The sequence below is a fragment of the Aquarana catesbeiana genome, linkage group LG05 (genome assembly GCF_042186555.1).
Source record: "Aquarana catesbeiana isolate 2022-GZ linkage group LG05, ASM4218655v1, whole genome shotgun sequence".
Lineage (NCBI taxonomy): Eukaryota > Metazoa > Chordata > Amphibia > Anura > Ranidae > Aquarana > Aquarana catesbeiana.
The window spans coordinates 558,837,401-558,862,985 of NC_133328.1; the positions used below are offsets into that span (position 1 = coordinate 558,837,401).

Here is a 25,585-nt window from a genome sequence, read left to right on the forward strand (position 1 = left end):
AAGTCCCGTCAAGTCACCGTGCGTCAGAGGGGGGCGGGGTCACCGGGTGGCCCGGCCCCCCCGTTATTTAAGAACTGTCAGACGAGGAGCGCCGTCACACAGCGGGAGCCTCCCTCCATGCCAGCATGGATTGCGGAGCGGCCCGGAGAAGAAGAGAAGAGCGGGAGCCTCCCCCCAATGCCATGGGTGCGGAGCGGCCCGAGGAGAAGAAGATGGAAGACGCCGCGGAGGAGATGCTGGACGAGAACGCCGGAGGAAGGACCAGAAGAACCAGAAGATGAAGGAAGAAAGAAGAAGCATTTAAATAAAGGAATTGTCAAAAACTGTCTCTTGTCATTTTTAACATTTTTGACAGTTTTTTAGTGAAATGGTAGGGGTAAGAACCCCCTTACCATTTCACACGGGGGGGGCGGGATCTGGGGGTCCCCTTGTTAAAGGGGGCTTCCAGATTCCGATAAGCCCCCCGCCCGCAGACCCCCACAACCACCGGCCAGGGTTGTGGGGATGAGGCCCTTGTCCTCATCAACATGGGGACAAGGTGTTTTGGGGGGCTACCCCAAAGCACCCTCCCAATGTTGAGGGCATGTGGCCTGGTACGGTTCAGGAGGGGGGGGGCCGCACTCTCGTCCCCCCCTCTTTACCTGCGGCCTGCCAGGTTGCGTGCTCGGATAAGGGTCTGGTATGGATTTTTGGGGGGACCCCACGCCGTTTTTTTTTTTTTTTTTTTTTTTGGCGCGGGGTTCCCCTTAATATCCATATCAGACCTGAAGGGCCTGGTATGGAATTTAGGGGGACTCCCACGTCATTTTTTTTTTAAATTTTGGTTCGGGGTTCCCCTTTGGGGAATTCCCATGCCGTTTTTATCAATGAACTTCTATGTGTATTGTCGGCAATGCAATAGCCGCGGGTAGTTTTAAATGAGTTTTTTCCTTCAAAATGTCATTTTGCTGTCAGACTATTCTAAACACAGGAAACATGCGCCCCTTTACAGGCATACTATAGACACCCCCCAGGTACGAAATTTAAAGGGATATTACACTTTTATTGATTGACTTTAAGCATTATTAAAATCACTGCTCCTGAAAAAACGGCCGTTTTTAAAACTTTTTTTTGCATTGATCCATGTCCCCTGGGGCAGGACCCAGGTCCCCAAACACTTTTTATGACAATAACTTGCATATTAGCCTTTAAAATTAACACTTTTGATTTCTCCCATAGACTTTTAAAGGGTGTTCCGCGGCATTCGAATTTGCCGCGAACACCCCAAATTGTTCGCTGTTCGGCGAACTTGTGAACAGCCAATGTTCGAGTCGAACATGAGTTCGACTCGAACTCGAAGCTCATCCCTACTGGTGACAATTAGGGATTCCCTCACTTTGCTAGGATTTTCTCTTATCTTCCTGTTTTGGCTATAGGATAGGAAGTCTCCCCAAATGGACACAGCTGGGGGAAAAAAAAACTGATGGAGGTTATAACTTTCCCTTTATCCAAAAAGAAAAAAAATGTTGGCCTTTACGCCTACTTAATTAAGGTTCGGTTCACCCTGATGCAACATAGGATCCACCAGTCAGTTGTGCTGCATTGTTCATGTGCTAACAGGGAACATACTGACAGGAGGAGAAAGAATTTATACCTGAGAGAGGAGCCAATTATTCAGCTGCCTTTTCTTCACTGTCCAGTCACAGGTCGAGGGCAGGGACAAGACCCAGTTGTGTTAATAAATTGTAGTAAAGAGAAGTCAAGTCTCTTTGTGTCTGGACTATGTAAGATCGGATTTACACTTTTCTAATGTGGGTTACAGTAGGCAGCCAACCTAAAAAAAAAACCCCCAAAAAAACCTAAAAAAAAAAAGCGGTGCACCGCAATGTTTCTGTGTTAGAGCTGTGTTTTATATTCTTGTATAAGGGGGCCGTTCAAAATGAATGGCACTGCAATGCGCTCTAATGTACCGCAACAGAAAAGTGTGAACCCAATGTAAATCTCAGAAATGAATGGATGGAAATACAGATTCTTTGTCAGGTAAAGCAGATCACATTGGTGTATTTAGCTGCTTGCCTGAGGCTCACCTTTTTTTACACCCGTATTCATATAACATGTTACAGATACACCAGCCTCCGCACCCCCACCCCCAATCCCCCCTTTTGACAGCGAACAGGGGATCTTCCCCTGCCCGGCCGCGTCCTTCATTTACAGTGTTCTTTGCATGTGAAGACTATATGTACTGACAGCCTTTGTGGCAGTCGACTTGTAGTTCTCAGTGAACCACCAGGGCACTGTTGAGCACTGTGATAGTTCATTGAGTCTTCCTGTAAGACCCCTTTCACACTGGGACGATTTTCAGGTGTTTTAGCGCTAAAAATAGTGCCTGTAAGTGCCTCTCAAGCCACCCCAGTGTGAAAGCCTGAGTGCTTTCACACTGGGGCGGTGTGCTTGCATGGCGGGGAAAAAAGTCCTGCAAGCAGCATCTTTGGGGTGGTGTGGGGAGCGTTCATCCACCGCCCCTGCCCATTGAAATGAATGGGCAGTGCTGCCGAAGCGCCGCTACACGGGCACTATTAACCCTTTATGAGTGCAGCTATAACAGCGGTACAGCGCTAAAACTAGCAGCGCTTTACCGCTAACGCCCACATCGCCCCAGTGCGAAGGGGTATTCAAGTGTAACTGCCTGCCTGTATTAAAGGTACACAGACAGTCTGCAGGACTGTGGCATTACACCTACGATCTGCTGATTGTGAGTGTAATGCTTTACAGGCTTCTAACAAAAAAAAATATAAATGTACAATTTTTTTACCTGCAAAAAAGGTTTTTTTTATTATTATGATTTTTTTTTTGTAACAGTAAACTTCTCCTTTAATACAGCTCTGTGTCCTGTCAAGAGTGCATTGCAGATTGTTGCTTGTTTGGGTAACATGACTTCAGTTTCCCTATAGTCTCATTATTGGCTTATAATCTGGTACTGCTTTGTCAAATTAAATTGTTTTCCTGCCTAAATACTAACCACGGTGTAGAGAGCAGAGTTAAAATTTTTATTTGTTTATGGTGTAATGGCATTATTGATAAAAGGTTTATATTTTAGTGATCCACTTTAAGAGAAAACTTTTATTGTTTCATGAGAGCGCATAGACACTGCCATTGCTTATTTCTTTTCCTTCTGAAAATGATATTTGCTTGGCTGTTATGCCAATCCTTCTTTCAATACCTACTGACAAAACAAGCATGTAAATAAAAATTTCTGACTTTTCTGATCTGTGTACTTGTTCTGGGTCATTGACTCCAAGTACTAAAACCAAAGGCCAAGAATTACAACCAGACAACTAGAATTTTCAGAAAGTCTGCACTTATGTCCGTCCGGTTTACTCAAAAGGAGTTTTTAGATCTCTCTGGGCGCTCTGCCATCATTCTCAGGTTCCACACTGCTCATATCCAGCTTCTTCTGTATTTGATTTCAGTCAGCTGAAGCTGCTTGGCAAAGAAGATAGCAACAGCAGCACTATCCTTGGAGAATACAAAAGTGTATCGTATCTAGTCAGCAGTATTTTCATTTGAAGGGAACCCACCAGGATGGTTAGTACCTTCATACGGCTAATATTTCCTTTCTGTGTGGGTGGCTGCCATTGTCCAGCACCCAGTATCAATGCATTTTCTGGGCAGAGGTGTGCCAGGCCTTGGATCCTACACCACATATACCTGCTGGAGGGGAACATCAGCTTTGACAGATATCACCTGTGTCACAGGATTTCTTTAAAACTCATGAATATTTGGAGTCAGGGAGAGGTTAGTATGCCCACGAAGTACTCAGAATTGTTGGCAGCTCCCCTTCCTCTACATTGGAGCCGAGGCTAGCCCAGTGATTCAGAGGTCATGGTTATACTTGGACTACAATTACAGTATGGTATTGTGGCCAGGCCTTTAAGGTGAAGATAAAAGCTGAGCAGCCTCTACACCAGTTATTGGTGAGTTTTTAATTGTTTTGCTTTTACAGACTGTGTATTTTCTTGTGGGTAATTGGAAACATTTCAGTTTTTGTATGGTAATCGTTTACAGCTACAAATAAATAACACTGGACTGGCTGCATAAACACACAATTACATTTTTTCCCCCAAGTGGCGCAAGCAGAATTCAGCACAGGGTCTGATGGATGCACCTTAGACAAACTGGGATATTTTGCATTTAAAGTATACCTCTCAAGTGTGAAAAAACTTTCTAATGGGGTAAAACTCCAACACTCCCTGGTAGGGAAGGAGCTTGCCTGCCCCTTCCTGCCTGCCACATGTTGCTATTGGCCAATAAGAATGTGGAACGGTGGGATGGAAGGAGCAGGCAAACTCCAACATTACCTGAAAGTGCCAGCGCTTTGTCTGTTTAGAACAATGCCGCTTTTTATTTTCAATGTTTTTTATTGAACCATATTGCATAGTACAGGGTGAAATTGGTATCTGTCATAAATTGACAATGTAAAAAAAAAAATCACTTAGTGAAATACAAGTGACAGAACATAGTAATAATAAGTGAACGGTAGAAAGATATTATTGCTACTTATCAGGCAAGGGTATTGTCCAACCTCCCCAGACACCCCACATGGGATCAAACTGTGTCAAGGGGGGGGGACAACACCCCATCCGTCAGTGTGATTCTTTTTTTTTTTTTTAAGAAAGTAAGAGAGCAGAGAGACAAGAGATAGAATATATGCTGAATGTGAGTAACAAGAGACACCTGTATTATAACATATAGCCCTTCTTTTGTTGTAGGTAAGAACATGCTAAAATAATCGTCTAGGGCACTTATGAGGGTAGATAAGGTGCCCTGGAAGGGATGGGGGAAAGAGAATGGAAGAGAAAGAAAAGGATAGTCACCATATGTTAGTCATCATGAAAGCATATGGACTAGGTCATGGTAAGGTCATATTGTACAAGTTTTCATACTTTGACCATGCATTTGGAATTGGATAGCCAAATGTTCCATTTATTTCTAAATGGCAGGAGCTTAAGGTCTGTGATTGCCAGTAATTTCTCCATTTCACACTGATGGTTGAGAGTTAAGATGGCATCCGTAAGAGATGGAGAGTTCTGTGTGTTCCATAGTCTTGTGATTGTAAGTTTCACTGCTAACAAAAGTAACTACTACCCGTAAATTGGGTGGAAATTCGTGGATATTTAGATGTAGTATGGCTAATTCGGGAATGGGGTCTACCCGTTGGATGTGCATATCTGAAATTATAGAGAAGATTTTGTTCCAGAAGGATCGTACATATCTACACGACCAAAGGATGTGGTATAGTGTGCCAGGTTCTCCACAATTCCGCCAGCAGAGGGCTGATTTGAGTGGGATAGAATTTAGAAAGTTTTTAGGGAGTGTGGTACCAAAAGTGTATAACCTTTTGGAAATTTTCCCAATGGTTTACACATCTGGATAATGAGTATGTGGTGGAAAAAGCTTTATTCCAGCAGATGTCAGTAAAGGTCTTGCCTAGGGTTTTTCCCATTTGATAATAGTGGTGGTCTTGGAGAAGGAGTTTTGGCCATTATAGAAATTGTAAAATAACGTGATTCCTTTTATTGGAGAAGTAGGTTCCTGGAAGAGTGCATATATTGAAGCTGGTAGCTCTAAATATAAGGGTAAGGAGTGTTTTAGCAGAAAGGATCGGATTTGTAGGTAGGGGAAACAAGCTGAAAAAGGAAGACTAAATCGAGAGGACAAATATTCAAAATTGTGGAGGGAAGTATTCTGATAAAGGTGTTTCAAAAGGGTAAGGCCGTTGGATGTCCAATGAGTTAGGTTAAGGTAAGGTATGAAGTGCTGGAGCACTGATATTGGAGTAGGAATTTTGCAGAGTGACCCATTAGGTGATGGGGAGAAAGGGCGCTCCAACCACAATTTAGCAGAGATTTGAATTGTTGGGATAAGGGAGGTTGATATTGGGGCTCCCATTTTTATGGCAATGAGTGCTAATTTAAGATCTTTTTGTGGAATAGCAGTGGATTCCATGAGGGTCCAAGATTTATGTTTGGAAGGGGTCCACCAGTATTTAATCTGGACCATTACACATGCTTTATAGTAGGCTAGCACATTGGGAACTCCCATTCCGCCTTGTCTTCGATGTTTTAGCATAGTAGTGAGGGAGCATCTAGGAGGTTTGTGGTTCCAGACGTATTGTGTAAAAAGTCTTTGAACCGAGGAGAGGAAGGTATTTGGCAGTGGAATTATTAGGGTACGAAATAAGTAGAGGAGCTTAGGAAGGATCAGCATTTTTAGGGTCGCTATTCTCCCCGCTGTGGACAGTTCTTGCGATTTTAGGTAGGATAGTTGTTGGGGTAAGGATTCTAGAAAGGGCTTAAAGTTGTGCTTATAAAGTTGTGAGGAGTGTGGTGTCAGTTGAACTCTCAGAAAGGACAGAGAGTGAGGAGACCATTCAAAGGGGAAGTTATTGGTTAAATAAGTCTGCATAGAGGTTGGGATGTTGATGCCTAAGATTTGGGATTTGGTGGCGTTTAATTTATAATATGATATCGCACTAAATTCATTTAGGATTTTGTTTGTCTCAGATAGTGACGTCTTAGGATTGGAAATCATGAGCATGACATAGTCTGCAAAGAGACTTATTTTATGTTCTTCGCCCGCTACGGAGATTCCTGTAATGTTAGGATGGGACCTAATGCTCTCTGCCAATGGTTCCATAAGGAGTGTAAAGATGATTGGTGATAGGGGGCATCCCTGTCTTGTTCCATTTGTTATTTGTATTGGCTTGGAAGTGATGCCTAAGGTAAGAACGATGGCTGATGGGGTGGAGTATAGGGATAAGATGGCTTTCTGTATCCAACCCGTTATTCCAAAGGAGTTAAGTACTGTTTGAAGGTATCCCCAGTGGACCCTGTCGAACGCCTTCTCCGCATCTAAGGAGAGAAGCAGAGAAGGCGTTCGAGAGGATCCAGCCTGTGAGATTAAGTTGATAAGACGTCTAGTACCGTCAGGAGCTTGGCGGCCATGTACAAAGCCCACTTGATCCGGGTGGATGAGGCATGGCAGAATTTTCTGTAATCGGAGTGCTAACAACTTGGCATAAAGTTTTTTACGTCCATATTGAGATGGGATATGGGTCTATAGTGTGCAGGATTGGTAGGATCTTTGTTAGGTTTTGGGATTGTCACAATTACTGCTCTTAACATTTCACATGGAAAGGTGCCAGAGGATGAAGCAAGATTGAAGACTGATTGCAGGAAAGGGGCAGTTTCTGAGGAGAGGCGTTTGAAAAAAAGTCATCTCCTGGGGACTTACGATTGGGTAAATTATTGATTTGTAAGCAAATTTCTTGGATTGTAAACGGTTGTGATATGGAATCAAGTTGGTTTTCAGTAAGGGTAGGGAGTTTTATTTTACATAAGAAAGCGTTAATAAGCTCAAATGATTGAGGGGTGGAGGTTTCATTACGAAGGTCATAAAGGGACTGGTAATAATCAGCGAAAGTATTAGCAATATCTTTTGGATTAGATAGAGTTTTGTGGGTAAGGTGGTGGGTAAGAAAAGCTATTTTTTGTTTTGCCTGTTTTGCTTTTACTTTTCTAGCTAACCAAGCTCCCGCTTTATTATGTAGGCCGTAATAGCTGGCTTTAAGGTATTTAAGGTTATTTTCGTGCTTATAAAGGAGGAGAGACAGTTGCTGCTGTCTATCTTGTAAAATGGCTTGTGTAAGTTGAGGGTCTGGTTTGAGTTTATTATCTCGCTCTTTTAGGGTTATGGCGTGGAGTAAGTCTGAAATCTGCTTCATCCTCTGCCTTTTAACATAAGAGGCCATTTTGATCAATACTCCCCTCATATACACCTTATAAGCATTCCACAAAGTGAATCTATTCATTTCAGGGGAGTCATTGTAATTAAAGAAGTTGTGATGTTCTTGCACGATCTTTTGGCACAGTACCTTGTCCTCTAGAAGAGAGGTGTTTAGTCTCCATATTGGGGGGGGGAGTGTTACGAAGTCAAATTGTAGGGTGATCGGGGCATGGTCTGACCAAGATATTGTGCCAATGCTCGCGTTCAGAACATTTCGAAGCGACCTTTTATCAGTAAAGAGAAAATCAATACGAGAGTAAGAAGAGTGTGCAATACAAGAGTTATCCCTGCACCAGTGTGGATCTGACCAGGTATGAAATAAGTCTTGTTCTCCAGAAGTAAGAGGTCCCAGGTGCTGGCTAATGCTAGTTGAGACTGTGTGCAAGCAAGAAAATCCGGACAGCCGCACGCCAGGAAGTAATAATCCAAATTGCTTTATTTTAAATTCAGGAACATGTCATATACAGGACATCATGGACAGAGCGTTCTTGCTTGCACACAAGAAGAGTGTGCAGCTGATAAGAAAGTGAAGTCTCTTTCGGATCCATGTAGGCATCTCCACATGTCCTGGCAGAGGTGGTGGAATCCAAAGAGGGGTCCAAAACTGTATTGAAGTCTCCACCTAGGATAAGGGTTCCCTGTATTACTTCCGCCACTATAGTAAATAATGGGGCAAGAAATTTCGGCTGTTTAGTATTAGGGGCGTATAAGTTCACGAGCGTAAAGATTACCTGGTTTAGCTCACAAATGAGAATAATGTACCTTCCTTGGGGGTCTTGAATGGTACGAATGTGGCGAAATACAACTGAATCCTTAATGGCAATAAGGACTCCGCAGGCTTTTTTAGGACCATTGGCCAAATATAGGTGAGGGTATTTATGGTTGGCAAAATGGGTTTCCTGAGCGAAGATTACATCCGCTTTGAGGCAACGGGCTTCTTTCATCAATGCAGTGCATTTAAAGGGGCTATTGAGGCCTTTCGAATTTAAGGACATAAGGTTTATAGGCATAGTAGGAATCTGTTATTTGCTGAGATGTTGCATAGTGTACTTATATTATACCAATAAAAATGGGGAACAGAGTACCTGTAAGGTGGAGGGTTAGGGTTCTGACAAGTAGAGCCGTGGATGGCAGTGGAATGTGAGCAGCTTGGAATTGGCACGAAGAGTAGCAAAGCTTTGATGCCATTGATGAGAGTCTGTAGTAAGATCAGTAAGCCTGGTCCATTCAACATAGGTGATGTATCATAGGTGGTGACTGGAGAAGTAGAAATTACTAGAAAAGTGAAAGAAGAAACAAACCGGGACAACATGTCCATAAAATAAAAAAAAAAGAAAAAACCTGTCAAAACGCAGGTACAATGGGCAGCCGGAGCTGCTGTGGTATCCGGGGGTAATCAGCCAGTAGTGCCGTGCACTAGGTATCAGAAGGGAAATACAACTGAGTGAGTGGACTCCCTGCCTCACGCTACTGAGGAACTTGTGGTGGTAGGGAGAGGCTCCTGGTTAACCGGGGAGTTTGATTAGGTCTATTCTGTTTCCAGACGTTCTGGGGAGGGTTGAGCAGGCAGTTGTGCATCTGGAGGAAGCAATTGCCATTGCTTGAAAAGTTGTATGCCCTTTTCCACAGTGTATATTGGGAATATTTTGCCATTCCACGTGACAAGTAGTTTCGTGGGGAATCCCCATCGGTATGCCACACTGTTGTTGCGCAAAACTTTTGTAAGTGGAGTGAGTTTCTTTCTGTTCGCTGCTGGCTGTTGAGATATATCTGTGTATAATGAGATACCAGTAAACTCCTCTGGCACTGCAGGGTTATGTTTAGTTCTTTTACATGGTAGTAATGGATACGTGCCAGGGTATCCCTGGGTGCTGTGTCGGGTAGAAATTTGGGCTTAGGAGTGCGGTGGGCTCTGTCAACACATAATTTAATATCGGTCAGAGAAGGTATGAGAGCTTTGAGGTATGAGGCGTTGGACAAAATTGGTTAGTTCATTAGGTGGAATAGATTCGGGTATTCCTCTAAATTTAATATTGTTTCGCCTCGAGCGGTCTTCTAAATCCGCAATTTTATTTTGGAGGCGTTGCATCTCAGATTCCTGATCAGTATATGCATCCACTAGGTCGTTAGGTGCAGTATAGAGATCCGCCATTTTGGATTCTAAATGCTGAATTTGGGTGGTGTGCGTTTGCACAGTATCGTTTAGAGGGGCAAACATGTCCGAGAAGTCATTAAATAATGATCTCCTGAGGGACAAAAGCATGTTCTTCATAGTGTTCACTGAAATGTTTTGATCTGAGGCCGGGAATGCATCTATCAGAGGTTCTGTATGTTTCCCCTGTGTGGAGGCTTGTGACAGGACATGCTGCAGTCCAGGGGAGAGTTCATCTCCCTCTATACGCTGCCTTGTTTTAGCTGGGCTGCGTGTAGTGGGGGTGGAGGGGGGTGAGATCTCTCCCATCTCAGTTTGGGAGTTAGGAGCATGACTCACTGTGCGCTGGCCATGAGGGGAGCGGAGCGTGTCTCTGGAGCCGGCTCCATCTTGGCCATCTCTCGGTCCGGCCGCGGGATAGAAGTCCGTGAGGCGTTGGGGCTGTTTGTACTGCTTCCTGCTCTTGGACATCTCTTCTGCGGGTGGCTGTTAGGTCCCTGAGCTGCTTGGAGTCCCGGGAACCTCTCCCGTATTGCGCTGTGTAGCTGAGATTAGCGTGAGGCAGTGGGAGTTCTCAGCTATGCGGCCATTTCCTCTGCCGGCCGGACACGCCCCCCACAATACCGCTTTTTAGACACAAGGTATGTTTCTGTAGGTATGTGAGGGCACTTAAGGGTGTCTGTACTTTACACCTGCCTTCAGCTTTTCTTCAAAACCACTGAAACCCACAACCCTTAACTTAACACTTAAAAGAAACCCTCATCGGAAACCTTCTAAAACCTAGCTAACCCAAAAAAAGAAAGCTATCACCCAAGTTTAAGGCCAATTTTCCCATATCAATTTATAGTGGTGAGAAAATTGCAGTGCATAAAACAAGTGATCCAAGATCGATACTGGGTGTTATGTTTTATGCCCCCCCACCCCAAATCATCCCCTCCCATGTTGAGGACCTGGTATAGTTCAAGAGGGAGGGGGGCGCATCCATGGGACGGTAACCAACTGCCATTTACATAGTAGGTGAGGTTGAAAAAAGACACAAGTCCATCAAGTCCAACCTATGTGTGTGATTATGTGTCAGTATTACATTATATATCCCTGTATGTGGCGGTCATTCAGGTGCTTATCTAATAGTTTCTTGAAGCTATCAATGCTCCCCGCTGAGACCACCGCCTGTGGAAGGGAATTCCACATCCTTGCCGCTCTTGCAGTAAAGAACCCTCTACATAGTTTAAGGTTAAACCTCTTTTCTTCTAATTTTAATGAGTGGCCGCGATTCTTGTTAAACTCTCTTCTGCAAAAAAGTTTTATTTCTATTGTAGGGTCACCAGTACGGTATTTGTATATTGAAATCATATCCCCTCTCAAGCGTCTCTTCTCCAGAGAGAATAAGTTCAGTGCTCGCAACCTTTCCTCATAACTAAGATCCTCCAGACCCTTTATTAGCTTTGTTGCCCTTCTTTGTACTCGCTCCATTTCCAGTACATCCTTCCTGAGGACTGGTGCCCAGAACTGGACAGCATACTCCAGGTGCGGCTGGACCAGAGTCTTGTAGAGTGGGAGAATTATCGTTTTATCTCTGGAGTTGATCCCCTTTTTAATGCATGCCAATATTCTGTTTGCTTTGTTAGCAGCAGCTTGGCATTGCATGCCATTGCTGAGCCTATCATCTACTAGGACCCCCAGGTCCTTTTCCATCCTAGATTCTCCCAGAGGTTCTCCCCCCCAGTGTATAGATTGCATTCATATTTTTGCCACCCAAATGCATTATATGAAGCCACAAGTGAAAATGTGACCCAAGGTTGAGCAACAGGATAGTGTGAATGGCGGACAAAGAACCAAGTGAAAACTTTTAAAGACATACAAGCTGAACTCTAAGATCAAGGTGCAGAAGTGTCTGAATGCCCCATCCATTGCTTTTTTTTGAGCAACAGTGGGCACAAAGGAAGAAGACCCAGGAGAGACTCAACGTTTGCATAAAAAAACAGAAATAAGCCAAACTGAAATTTGCTAAAATGCCTTTTGATCAGTATCAGCCTGTCCATTAGGGGCACCGGAGCGCAGCCCCCTCTATCCACGGCCGCCACACCCCCATGTTCTGACAGGACACCGCCACCCCCTATTCATGCGTCTGGCCCCTGAATTACAGCGGCGAGGGTGTTTTTTTGAAGCACCTGTTTAGAGCCAGAAGCTCTAATAGGTTTCAGAATAGGGTGGGCTTGTGGCGCAGAGCATTGCGCCAGGAACCCACCCAGGTGCTACAACAGCGAATGAATATTCGCTATTGAAACACTGATCCTCCAATCCGGCCAGTCAGAAGCAGGTCGAGACCCATTTTCCGATTGGCCGAAAAAAGAAGAGTCCCAATTGTCCACCGAGAAGGAGGGGGAAAACGAAAGCTGCCACGATGCCCTTGGAGAGCAGGGGAAGAGAAAGCCGCCGCCGCCGGTGAAGCCCAGGAGAAGTGGTGCCCACCATAGATGGGGTAAGTGCACCGGACCCACCTGACTGACAGGGGGGTGGTACTGTTTGCCGCCCCCCCAAACAAAATTACCACCAGCCGCCACTGCTTTTGATCATCCACAGGGCTTCTGGGAATGTCCTTTAGACAGATGAGACAAAATCTGAGCTTTCTGGCAAGTCATAGCGGCTCTATGTTCAGATGAAAAAAAACAAAGCACAACACTTCAAAGAAAAAAACAAATTACCTATTGTGAAACAAGGAGGAGGCTTGGTTATGTTTTGGGTCTGCCTTGCTTGGTCTGGCACAGGGTGCCCTGAATCTATGCAGGGCACAATGAAATCTCCTATCTGTCAAGGAAGTAAAACATACTTCCCAGTATCAGAAATCTAAGTCACCGGTCATGGTTTGTCCAACAGAATAATGGCCTAAAAGCACCTAAAGTTGGCCTTCTATGAGCCCTCATTTGAACCCTATTGAACAATCTTGGAAAGAGCTGAAATCTTGATCCTGGAGAAGGCACCCTTCAAGCTGGAGCACTTTGCTCAAGAATAGTAGGCCAAAATATCTGTTGGCAGCTTGGAAAGTCTCATTGAGAGCTACAGAAATTCCTTATTTGCAGTGATTGCCTCTAAAGGTTTTATGACACAATATTGGGTTAATGTTCTTATAATTTTTGTCTATGGCATTTTGTTTTATTATGTAAAACATGATTTCATTAAATATGGAATTCACAATGATGGATGCCAATTCTTTTGATCGGCTTCAAGTTCTTGTAAATTGTGGGTGGTGGTTCTTTTATGTCTGTAATTCTGACTTTTAGGAAGAGGAAAAGCAGACTGATGAGCTAATCTGTAATTCCTCTCACTCCTCCCATCATCATGCTCCTTGCAAGCCCATGAGCACTGCATCACAGCTGACTGGTTCCTTGTGCTGCCCCTCCCTCTCCCAGTCTCAGCTCTATTGTACAGATTGCTGCAACATGCTTATATCAAGTCAAATCAATGTACTTATACTATCTGCATTTCAATAATTTTTGATACCTGCATTTGTGCCTGAAGTTTCACTTGTTTGCTTCCTCCCCTCCTCCCTCCTCTGCTGCCACATTTGGCACATTTTGGGGGGGAAGCGGGTACCTGATCGCCCCCCCCCTCCTTCCCCCGCCGCTGGGTCATTCACAAAGCACAGCGCGTTTCCCGCATGCACAGTAGGGAACCGGCTGTGGAGCCGCAGGGCTTCACTGCCAGTTTGCCCTTATAAGGAATGGCAGCAGCACCCGAGAACCGATTGAAAAATCATCTGGGGTACCGACATTGTGGGATCCCTGGACAGGTAAGAATCCTAATATTAAAAGTCAGCAGCTACAGTATTTGTAGCTGCTGACTTTAATTCTTTTGTTGGGGGTGCTGGAGCTCCGCTTTAAGCGTTAAAGTGGTTGTAAACCTCAGACATGAAATATGAACAAAACCTATCCCTTTATAGTGTGTACTTGTGTCAATCCAAAGCACTAAGTCATTTCTGTCTGCTACTTTTGTTCCTCTGTTATCTGTATGAGTCACTTCAGACAAGCTTTCCTGACACCAGAGGTATATGGTGACACTGGAGGGCACAGTTTGTAATTGACAGCCTCCACTTTTTATCTGTGTGCTGTGTGAAGGGGGTGTGTCCCTTCCCTCCAATCAGCTCTCAAAGCTTTTTTCATTTATGTAACTTCAGCTCTCTGCCCCCTGTTTTTCAGAGCTGAGAGCTCCTGTGTAAATTCTGCACTTTGAATAGATGCAGGTGAAATACTGACCACTTGTCGACCACCCGCCGCAGATGTACTGTAGCAGCGATGGCTCGGCTGCGCATATCGCCATACCAGTAGGGCGATTCATGCACTATCTTTCTGATTGGCCAGCAGGGGAGCCAACCAGTGGGTACGGTGGACCCTATGTCCGCAAGCTGTCTGCGATTGTTCCCCACAGAGACAGAATGGGAATCTACCAAAGTAAAGGCAGATCCCTGTTCTGTCAGGGGATGACACTGAGATCCGTCTTCCTGTTTCTTCCAGTTTCCGTCTTCCTGTTTCTTCCAGTTTCCGTCTTCCTGTTTCTTCCAGTTTCCGTCTTCCTGTTTCTTCCAGTTTCCGTCTTCCTGTTTCGCCAGTCACACATTCCCCCATACAGTTAGTAATTACAAAAGGGAAAAACAGTTAACCCCTTAATCGCCCTTGATAACCCCTTCCCTGCCAGTGTCATTAGTACAATATCAGTGCATATTTTTAGCACTGATCACTGTAATGTCACTGGTTCCCAAAAAAAGTGTCAAAAATGTCAGTTCAGTGTCCGATCTGTCCGCTGCAATGTCACTTATTGGGATTATTTTTTTACCAAAAATATGTAGAAGAATACATATTGGTCTAAACTGATTAACAAATTAGTTTTTTTTTATAAAAAGTAGTGTATTTTTGTTTTCAAGAGCAAAAAATATAAACCGCAGAGGTGATCAAATGCCACCAAAAGAAAGCTCCATTTGTGGGGAAAAAAGGATGTAAATTTTGTTTGGGTACAACGTTGCATGCTTGCGCAATTGTCGGTTAAAGTAACGCAGTGCCGTATCACAAAAAATGGCCTGGTCATTAAGGGGGTAAAGCCTTCCAGGGCTGAAGTGGTTAAACAGGAACTTTATGTAGGAGGATTTGTTTTATTTCTGTGTATCACCAGAGGACAGTCATTTCACCGGGTATAGGTAAAGGTTTACAACCACCAGACCAGCAGCTCTTACTGTTTGGGAACAAAAATGAAATTAGTCTGTTAAAAAAAGTATGTTATTTTTTTTAAGAATCATACTTGCACAGGTGGATGCAGCATCATCTGATGCTGCATCTGTTCCACGCCGGCTCTCACACTGAGAACTGAGCGATCAAACACGGCTGATTGCTAGCTTCTCAGAGCTCCCTGTCAGTCACCAGCTCTGAAGGGGGCGGGACCTAGATGCTGATCCAGGGTTGTGGGCATATCCTGACCATATGACGTCAGCCGGCAGCAGGTAATCAGCCTGCTGTCTGCTGAAAACGGGTCACAGGAGTGCAGAAGCTTGGCCATACTTCTTCTCCTTTAAACATTCTGCTGGTTCCACAGTCTGATGCGCAGCATACACTGTTTTGGATGCTTTCTGACCACTTTTGATTGAGAATATGATTACTTAGACCCGACCAATGGTTTTGCTGGTTTCTGGACCAATTGATCAATTATTGGGTATAAATTGATTGGAAATGTCTTTTTTGAGTGATATTGTGGTGATTGGAAGCAGTTCCCAGCACAATGTGTGTGAGCTCTTCCTAGCAGAGCCCTCCTAACACTCTTGTCTTGAATTATACTGTAACTGTACCACTTACTATTCTGTAAAGTGCTACCCAAACTTGTGATGCTATAGAAATCATGCATAATATTATAATCATGACCTCATATAAGACCATCTTGCATTCCTTGGTGACCTTTTTTTTTTTTTTCTGCTCCCAACATTGCCACAAAATGTTAAAAAATATGGCCAGAAGAATAATGTTGTGTATTTGCTGTCTGTGTTACTCTCTATCAAAGCTGTCAGAGAAACATTTTCCGTAGGATATGAAGAGGGAATGAATTAAAGTGGCAGACGTCTCATGCTTTGTGTTGGCTATTCAGGTTTATCTGGCTGGGAATGCCTCCTAGATTTTGCAGAGACCACTGCAGGAGAGTGAGATGTGAATACATATAGTTTTTGTCCCTGCCATCCCCCTGTATTTCATGACATCAGAGTCACATGACAGACACGGTCCAGAATCACTGGCATTGTACAGGGAGGAGGTGTAGAGCTGCTGCTACTGCTGGGAGTGTGCATTGGACGTGCAATGAACTGCACAGGCATTGTGAGTGAACCGCATTGGTAACGCATTGCTACAGTTGTCCTTGAGTGTTCACATTCAGAAGGATGTTTCCTGGACATATAGGACTATGAGCATAGTTAGGGATGAGAGATTTTCTAGGTAGTCTTCCAGAAGTGCTGGGCAACCATTACGTCTTCAGCTGGAGTAGAACTACAGATCTCAACATACCTTGGCAGCCAAAGAGTGCATAATGTGTGCCAGCGGGGCATGGAGGGGACTGGAAGTTCTGCCGCAGCTGGAGAGTTGCTGGTTGCATGTCACCCCCTGTAACAGGATTTCTTTATCATCCAGTCAATGCTTCTATTGAACGACTAGTCATTTAAAGTGCACTTGTCATACAACTTGAGTGTATTGAATATTAATGTTATAGTAAAATGGTGATACTGGAATTTGATTGCACAATGCTAGGAGAGCTTCCTAAAAAATTTAACTTTTGTCAAAATGTGTTCTAGTTTTAGATGTTCTTGTACAATACACTATGTGAAGGTCTCTGATTTCTAGTTACAATTTGGCAGATTCCATTTTCTATTTTAGCTGTGTTTGGTGCACATGTATAGGAGTTGCACCGTGCTAGTCTACTTTTCTCATCTGTTACTTTCAGGGTGGATTTGCTTTAAATCACTAGTAAAAAGGCTTGATTTAAATCATCCTTTTAACCACTTCAGCCACGGAAGATTTTACCCCCTTCCTTACCAGAGCACTTTTTACAATTTGGCATTGCGTTGTTTTAACTGACAATTGCACGGTCATGCAATGCTGTACCCAAACAAAATTTGCGTTCTTTTTTTTTCCCCATAAATAGAGCTTTCTTTTGGTGGTATATGATCACACCCTGCATTTTTTTTTTTTTAATTTTTTACACTATAAACAAAAAGAGCAACAGTTTTGAAAAACAATGTTTTACTTTTTGCTATAATAAATTATCCCCCCATTTTTTTTTTTTTTTTAAACTAATTTCTTCATCAGTTTAGGCCAATATGGGAGTGACTAGGAGAGGAGACATTATAGTTTTTCCTACTTAGTAGGAACAAACGATATGTTTCCGTTTCCCTGACAGCACAGGGATTTGTGTGTTTGCACACACAAATCCCCGTACTGGCGCTCGTGCACACGATCGTGCCCGCCGTCCACGCGCATCGGGTCCCCCACCGTGCAATGCGTGCCCTCTGGTGGCCGAAAGGGTAGGATGTACCCGTACGGGATTTGGCCCAGGGGAGCCATTCTGCTGCAGTATATCTGCGTGAACCAGTCGGGAACCGTTTAAAGAGCAACTGTCATCTTTGTCCCGCAGCACCTCCTCCTCTGACCCGCTGTTGACTCACTGACAGTCCTATTCACTTTAATGGGACGTCTGGTGATGCGGCAGTGACACAAGGTGAGGGACGTGGCGGCAGCAGGTGAGTGGATGTCTGCTAACGGGCGCTGTCATGATGGATCTGAAATGACAGGAGCTCTTTAAATGTAAGGACTCATTCTTGCTGGTAGTTAGAATCTTTAATTTTTGCCCCAAAAAAAAAAAATGAACGTTTCCTATTTAGAATAATAGTTTGTCAGGTTAGAAAAACAGCGCTATCAGAACCGATTTTAGGTCAATAGGTTAATAATAAATAGTTGGAGAACTACTAAGGCCCCTTTCACACGAGGCGGACTCCGTTTCCATGAAGCCCGCCTCGGTCCGCCGGCTCAGCGGGAGATCAGTCCGTTGATCTCCGCTGAGCCGGCGGATGACAGGTCTCTCTCTGCTCACTGAGCGGGGAGGGGCTTGTCGGGCGCCGCTGCCGCCTATGGAGGGATCGGATAAAAAAAGGAAAGCATGTCCGTTTTCATCAGATCTCACCCGATCCGATCCACCAGCGACGAACCTGGACGTAGGGCCATTCGTCTGCTTTTAGCGGATCGGACCGGGTCAGATGTCAGTGGACATGTCTCCGCTGACATCCGCCGCTCCATAGGCTAACATGGAGCGCCCGTTCAGGTCCGCCGTCAAAACTGACAGGCGGACCTGAACGGTCCGATCGTGTGAAAGGGGCCTAAGATAATTTTATTTAATTAAAACAATAACATTTTATTACCTGTGTTACCCATAGGTAGAGGAACTTCAAAATATTCCACAACTGGGTGTCTTTTACGGCTTGCTGCCATTTGTCTCCTCAAGGGAGGAATAAAGCACTTCAAGATACAGTATTTGCAGAAAGATCAAAGGATTTATAAGCTGCTTGGAAGGTTTCACTTTCATTTTTACTGCTTGCCCTTCCTCCTCGCACTTGGAGCCTGGTTCAGATGCATTTCTTATCGAACAATCATAGATTTGCAAATCAATGGGATAAAGGGATATTCCTGAACTTTGTTTTATCTCATAGTTACTGTGAAATTGTGTGAATGCATCAATGCATTGCATGTTATCTCAGTTTGCAGAGCTTAGATTCATTGAATGAGTTTACCAAAAATGTAAATATTGCAGAATATACAGCCTCATGCTATATAACCAAGCTCTATTTCATGCTGAATAAACTAAATTATTAATGTATCTTAAATGGAAAACTATCTTTAGATAGATTTTTACTCCAAAAGCATTTTATTAAAATAAATGTAATAAAAATCCAAAACCAATCTAATTTAACCACTTCCCGACCAGCCGCCGCAGTTATGATGTGGCAGGTTGGCTCCCCTGGGCGAGCTGTCGTAGCTGTATGTTGGCCCTTTAAGATGCTGTAGCAGGCACGCACGTGCGCCCACAGCGTGTCCCTGGAGCCGATTCTCGTGCCTGGCGGGTGTGATGATCGCTGGGCACCTGCGGTCGCTCGTGACAGAGCGAGAACCGGGATCTGTGTGTATAAACGCACAGATCCCGGTTCTGTCAGGGGAGAGGTGACCGATTTGTGTGTTCCTACTAAGTAGGAACAGCGAGCTCTCTCCTCCTCTAGTCAGCCACATTCCCCCCACAGTTTGAAACACACCTAGGGAATACGGTTAACCCCTGGATCGCCCCCTAGTGTTAACCCCTTCCCTGCCAGTGACATTTATACAGTAATCGGGGGCTATTTTGTAGAAGGGGAGGTTTGGGACTTTAAAAGAGGCACGGGTTAGTGCCTCCATCCCTATTCAGGTACATAACAAGGGGAATTTGGGACTTTAAATGTGGAGGTATAGGTAAAAGAATATTTATTCATAACATGTTAATAGCAGAGGAATAATTTCATAAATTATACATGAATGGGATATGCATATGTGTGCTTGGCCAATCATAGTTAAATACTACTTATTCTCATATATTGTTTGGGATCAACGTTGCACGACCGAGCAATTGTCAGTTAAAGTGATGCAGTGCTGTATTGCAAAAAATGGCCTGGTCAGGAAGGGGACAAATCCTTCTGGGGCGGAAGTTAAATTAAAAAAAAAAAAAATCAGATTTAAAGTAGAGCTTTAGGCAATTATTTTTTTTTTTTTTTTTCATTTTGGATAGAGCAAGGGAGGGTAATAACCCATCAGATTTTATTTTTGTCCCATTGCGGTGATTTCCCTTCACTTCCTGTCCCATAGCCAAACAGGAAGTGAGAGGAAATCTCTGCAAATTTAAGGAATTCCTTGGGGACTCCCAGATTACCACAACTAGTGTCCCCATTGGAACATTTTCCTCAATTACTTTTCTGGGGACAACCCAAAATTTGGAGGTTTTAATGATAACGGAAAACAGGACAAATATAGAGGTTGAATCTCCTCAACCGCTTGCCGGTTGTCATATGACGGCCAGGCGGCGCGGCTCTCGTTCTGGGAGGGCGTCGTATGACGCCCTCGCCTTCCCGTCCCACAAGGGGGCGCACGCCGCCAGCGGCACTCGCATGCACCTGCGTCCCCGTGTCTCTGGGGACCTGATGCACATGCCCGGCTACCGCGATGTTCGCCGGGCACCTGCGATCATCCGGTAACACAGCTGGACCGTGGATCTGTGTGTGTAAACACACAGATCCACGTCCTGTCAGGGGAGAGGAGATCGATGGTGTGTTCTCAGTACAGAAGAGCACCGATCGGTCTCCTCCCCTTGCGAGTCCCCGCCCCCTACAGTTAGAATCACTCCCTAGGAAACGTAATTAACCCCTCGATCACCCCCTAGTGTTAACCCCTTCCCTGCCAGTCACATACAGTAATCAGTGCAATTTTATAGCACAGATCGCTGTATAAATGTGGTTCCAAAAATGTGTCAAAAGTGTCCAATATGTCCACCGCAATATCGCAGTCACGATAAAGATCGCCGCCATTACTAGTAAAAAAAAAAAAAAATGCTATAAATCTATCCCCTATTTTGTAGACGCTATAACTTTTGCGCAAACCAATCAATATACGCTTATTGCGTTTTTTTTGTTTTTTTTTTGTTTGTTTACCAAAAATATGTAGAATACTTATCGTCCTAAACTGAGAAAAAAATTTGTTTAAAAAAAAAAAAAAAAAAATGGATATTATAGCAAAAAGTAAAAAAATTGTGTTTTTTTTCAAACTTGTCACTATTCTTTTGTTTATAGCGCAAAAAATTAAAATCGCAGAGGTGATCAAATACCACCAAAATAAAGCTCTATTTGTGGGGATAAAATAACAATTTAATCTGGGTACAATGTTGTATGACCGCGCAATTGTCATTCAAAATGTGACAGCGCTGAAAGCTGAAAAATGGCCTGGGCAGGAAGGGTATGAAAGTGCACTATATTGAGGTGGTTAATGGGGACACAGACCTCAATAAAAACTGACAGGGGTTCTAATCTATCTCTACTCTATTCAAAACGAAAAAAAAGTTTGCCTTTAGTTATACTTTAAGACTAGCACCGCATCACACCTGTGCACCTTACACTGCATTGCAGTAATGCATACATTATTACACCAATCTAAATGGGCTCTAAATGTTAAAAATAGAAAAGTGCACTTTTATACAGTTGTTGCCCAAACACCGCTGTCTCTTGGCCTTTAGTGAAAATGAACTCGCTGGTTTGCCATACCTGGTTGCTTTTTAGGTGTAACTTTTCAGGTGCGTGGCTTGCCCACATCTGAATAGAACAGAACTGTGCCATCTTTATTCTCTGTTCTTTTCATTGTTTTTTAGCAAATGAAGTGTAACAAAGTTATTTTAATGAACAGTCAATATTTTTGAGCCACACTGGACCTGAATGCAATAGCATCTTTACAAGAATGTTCTGCACAACCCCAAAATTTTACTCTTCATTGTAATAGATTTTTAATGTACTCGCTGGAGTGATGACTGGCCCAGAGCCACTGTAGACAGTCAATGTATGTGCTGATATAAGGAACTATCATAGATTAGTGGCAGTGTGCTGGTGCAAGCAGGAATGGTAGATTGTATGGCAGTTCCAGCAGCATTTGGGCATTATTTACAGAACTTGCACTGATACTTTATGGCCCTTTAAATGGTAATTCCACTTTCGTGGGGAATAAAATAAATAATAGTGTTTTCAATTGTGAATCAGGTCATATTGTGATTGAATACTATTCTTTAAAAATGACCTTTCCTTTTAAATCTGCAGCACTGTAAGTTTCTGTAAAATACAATATGGCTACCTGAAGGCGTTCTGTACACAGATGGTGTACAGAACACTCTCCAAAAATATTATTTTTCTGCTTGTGTGATTGGCTGACTGATTTTCCCAGAAGTCTGCACTAGCTTTTTTTGTCTGGAGTTGGGCTTTAAAGCCAGAGGGTTAGTATACCGTGTTTTCTCGAAAATAAGCCTGGGTGTTATATTTAATTTTGTCAACAAAAGAAGCAGTAGGGCTTATTTTTGTGGTAGGACTTGTCATGTGCTGTCTTCTCTCCCCATCTCCCTCCCTGCCTGTCAGGAATCCCCAGTGGCCAGTGGAACTGAGTAAAAGTGGTTGTAAAATCCTAAAATGCACTGTATTACAGTATTGTATAATGTAAACTGTGCATGCTTCTGTAACCTATTTGTGAAAAATACCTTCTTATAGTGCCGCTCGGCGCTTCCGTGACCCGCCTGATCGGTCTTCCCCGCTCCGAGCACTGCAGGGGGAGGGGGCCCCAGATCCCCCACTGACAGCTGGCAGAAGAGGAGAACATCGGGGGATCAGCTGAGCGCTGCTCGGCGCTTCCATGGCCCGAGATCCCCCGCTGAATGCTGGGAGAAGATTAGAGCAGCGGGGATTAGCCGAGCCCCGAGTGGCGCTGTAACAAAGGCATTTATTACAAATATATTACAGAAACATACACAGTTTACATTATATAATACTGTAATACAGTGCATTTTAGGATTTTACAGCCACTTTAAACTAGGGCTTATTTTTGGGGTAGGTCTTATTTTTGGGGAAACACGGTAACAGCCAGACAACTGGCATTTAAGAGGTCTGCAATATCACCCCCATATATCTCTTAGAAAACGCTTACTTTAAGTGGTTCCTTGTTTTATGGCTAGCAGGCTTAAAGTGGGGGAGTAACCCCCCATGGTTGACATTTACCTATAGGTAAGCCTTATAATAATGCCGCGTACACACGAGCGGACTTTTTGACTGGACTGGTCCGATGGACCGAGTCCGGCGAACAATTCGACTGCGTGTGGGCTTCATCTGACCTGCAGCGGACTTTTTCGGTCGAAAATCTGACGGACTTTAGATTTGGAACATGTTTCAAATCTTTACGTCGGAACTCCGCCAGATGGTAGACCTACACAAGGCTGGAATGGGCTACAAGACCATTGCCAAGCAGCTTGGTGAGAGGGTGACAACAGTTGGTGCGATTATTCGCAAATGGAAGAAACACAAAACAACTGTCAATCTCCCTCGGTCTGGGGCTCCATGCAAGATCTCACCTCATGGTGTTTCAATGACCATGAGAATGGGATCAAATACTTTTTCCTCACTGTAGATGTGTGTGTGTGTGTGTATATAATATATATATATATATAATTTCAGATTTGTATTTAGCAAATTGCCTGGAGTATAGCTGCAAGTATTCAGGCATATAAAGCAGGAAGGGTACAGTGCCTTGCAAAAGTAATCACCTCTCTTGGCATTTTTCATGTTTTGTTGCCTCACAACCTGGAATTAACATGGATTGTTTGAGGATTTGTATCATTTTGGTCGTCCTTAGTAAGGCATACTATAGGAATGAGATGGAGAATCTGCTTGGGGATACTAACACATACAGCATATTATCTAAGGATCCAATGTTTCAATTTAAAGAGGAGTTGCACGTCCTGATCGAAAAGGGTAAACAAGTTGGGGTTCTCAATAAAAAGGAGACCCTGTTCTTAGATCTGCTTTCTTGTAGAACCCCTATAATCTACTTTTTACCTAGGGATACTGTTGATCCACCAGGGAGACCAATTGTCAATGGTATAAACTCGGTCTCTTTTAGACTGGGTCATTACATTGACATTTTTCTCCAACCCATGGTAGCTAATACTGAGGCATTTCTAAAAGATACAAAAACATATTATTCAGATCCTAGAGAGCCTTAAAGCCTCCTCGTCAAGTTTTTTAATTATAGCGGATGTACTGTAAGTTCACTGTATACTATTAGTCATGAGGATGCTCTATCCTCGATTCAATGGGCCTTCTTGTCATCTGACTTCCCGAGGAAACATAAGAAATATTTTTTTATGTTGTCTAAGCTTTTGTCTGTCGAGAAATTACTTTTGGTACATCAGGCAATTCTTTCTTCAGACAAGGGGAGTTGCGATGGGGGCTCTGTTTGCTCCCAGTGTGGCCAATTTGTTTATGGCCCACTGGGAGGAAGAATGTGTATTCAAAAACCGACCCCCTGAACTAGTATTAATAGTACAGGTACATTGATGATCTTATTATGATTTGGGAGGGCGAAAGATCTGGTTTAGAAGTATTTATGAATAAATTAAACGCCAATAACAAAAATATTATTTTATCTTGGAATATCCGTACTGAGCGGACAGTCTTCCTTGACCTAGAAATGACTAAGGCAGGTGACATTTTTAAGATGACCAACCAATTTAAACGGACGGATCGGAATTCTTTTATCCCATTGGGAAGTTGCCATCATACCAAATGGCTGTGTAATATACCCAGAGGACAGTTCATACATTTAGAGGAGGACTAGAGGAGTGCACTTTAGAGGAGGATTTTATCGCCCAGTCTCAGGTCTTGTCGAACCGATTTCAGGAGAAAGGGTACGATAGATCTGCTCTGGAGAAGGTGGAAACAGTGAGAAAAATGGATAGGAAGGTGTTGAATTCTAATGTATCACATAAGAATGTAAATACCTCTACTAATATGAAGATGGTTGTAGACTATAACATTCAATACAAAAAGTTTGAAAAAAATCATCCAGAGAGGCCAATATTGAAGCAGGACAGAGTCTTGGGTTCATTTCTTCCCGAAAGGCCTCAGTTTATTTATAGGAAGGCACCCACGCTCAGGGATAGATTGGCACCTGGAGTAATTGATCCCCCTACTCAAGTAGAGAATAGGCTAGCTTCTATGCATGTGGGCGATGCCTAGCTTGAAGGCAGGCCGGGGCAATATGAAGATAAGAAAGGCATTTGTGGCAGCTGCCACCAGACTTATAAAATGAAAGAGTTGATTACTTGTGCGACTACAGGAGTTGTATACATTTTGTAATGCGGGTGTGACTTGCAATACGTAGGAAGATCTTCTAGACCGCTACATGTCAGAAGTAGCGAACATGTTAATAATATTAAGAAAGGACTCGTAACCCATAATGTCTTTAAGCATTTTAAATTGTTTCATAATTGTGACCCTAGACACCTCAAATTTTGGGGTGTTGAGAGAGTTAAACACTGGAGGGGGGGGGGTAATTTTATCAGACAACTCAGTCGTTGCGAATCATACTGGGTATATGAAACCAAGGTGGCAGTGCCCATGGGTTTAAATGTAGAGTTTGACTTAAATTGTTTTATCTCTGATCGTTAATTGATTTTTAGTTTCTGTATATTTTTTTAAATTATATTTTCTATTTAGTTTTTAGAAGTAAATATCCTTTGTGTGTTCTTGTAATCTTATTGTAGAGTGGAGGTTGGTTGCTCTGACAGTTTAATAATTCTTTTTATATTTTGTGCAATAGTGAGTTTGATATTACTCACTTTCTTTTGGAATATTTAGAGCACCTTTGATAGATATATTCTATCCTGTTTGTGTCGTTAAGATCTTCCCCCCCCTATGGTGTGTTTGTCTGAGATAAGGCTTGCTCTATCTGTGGGTCAGCCTTTGCCTTGTATGTCCACTTTTGACGGGGC

At 43.4% G+C, this 25,585-nt stretch overlaps 1 protein-coding gene across 3 annotated transcripts in view; it reads left to right on the forward strand.

Annotated features, from left to right (window-relative positions):
• WWP1 (WW domain containing E3 ubiquitin protein ligase 1) overlaps window positions 1-25,585 on the forward strand; it is a 280,186-nt gene that overhangs the window by 57,478 nt on the left and 197,123 nt on the right. The window contains exon 1 of one of the 3 annotated variants that reach the window (XM_073631910.1): window positions 16,192-16,323. The exons of the other annotated variants lie outside the window; for them this stretch is intronic. The gene's annotated coding sequence lies outside the window, so the exon portion shown is untranslated. Of the gene's footprint in view, window positions 1-16,191; window positions 16,324-25,585 lie in introns of those variants that run through there. 3 annotated transcript variants of the gene reach the window in all.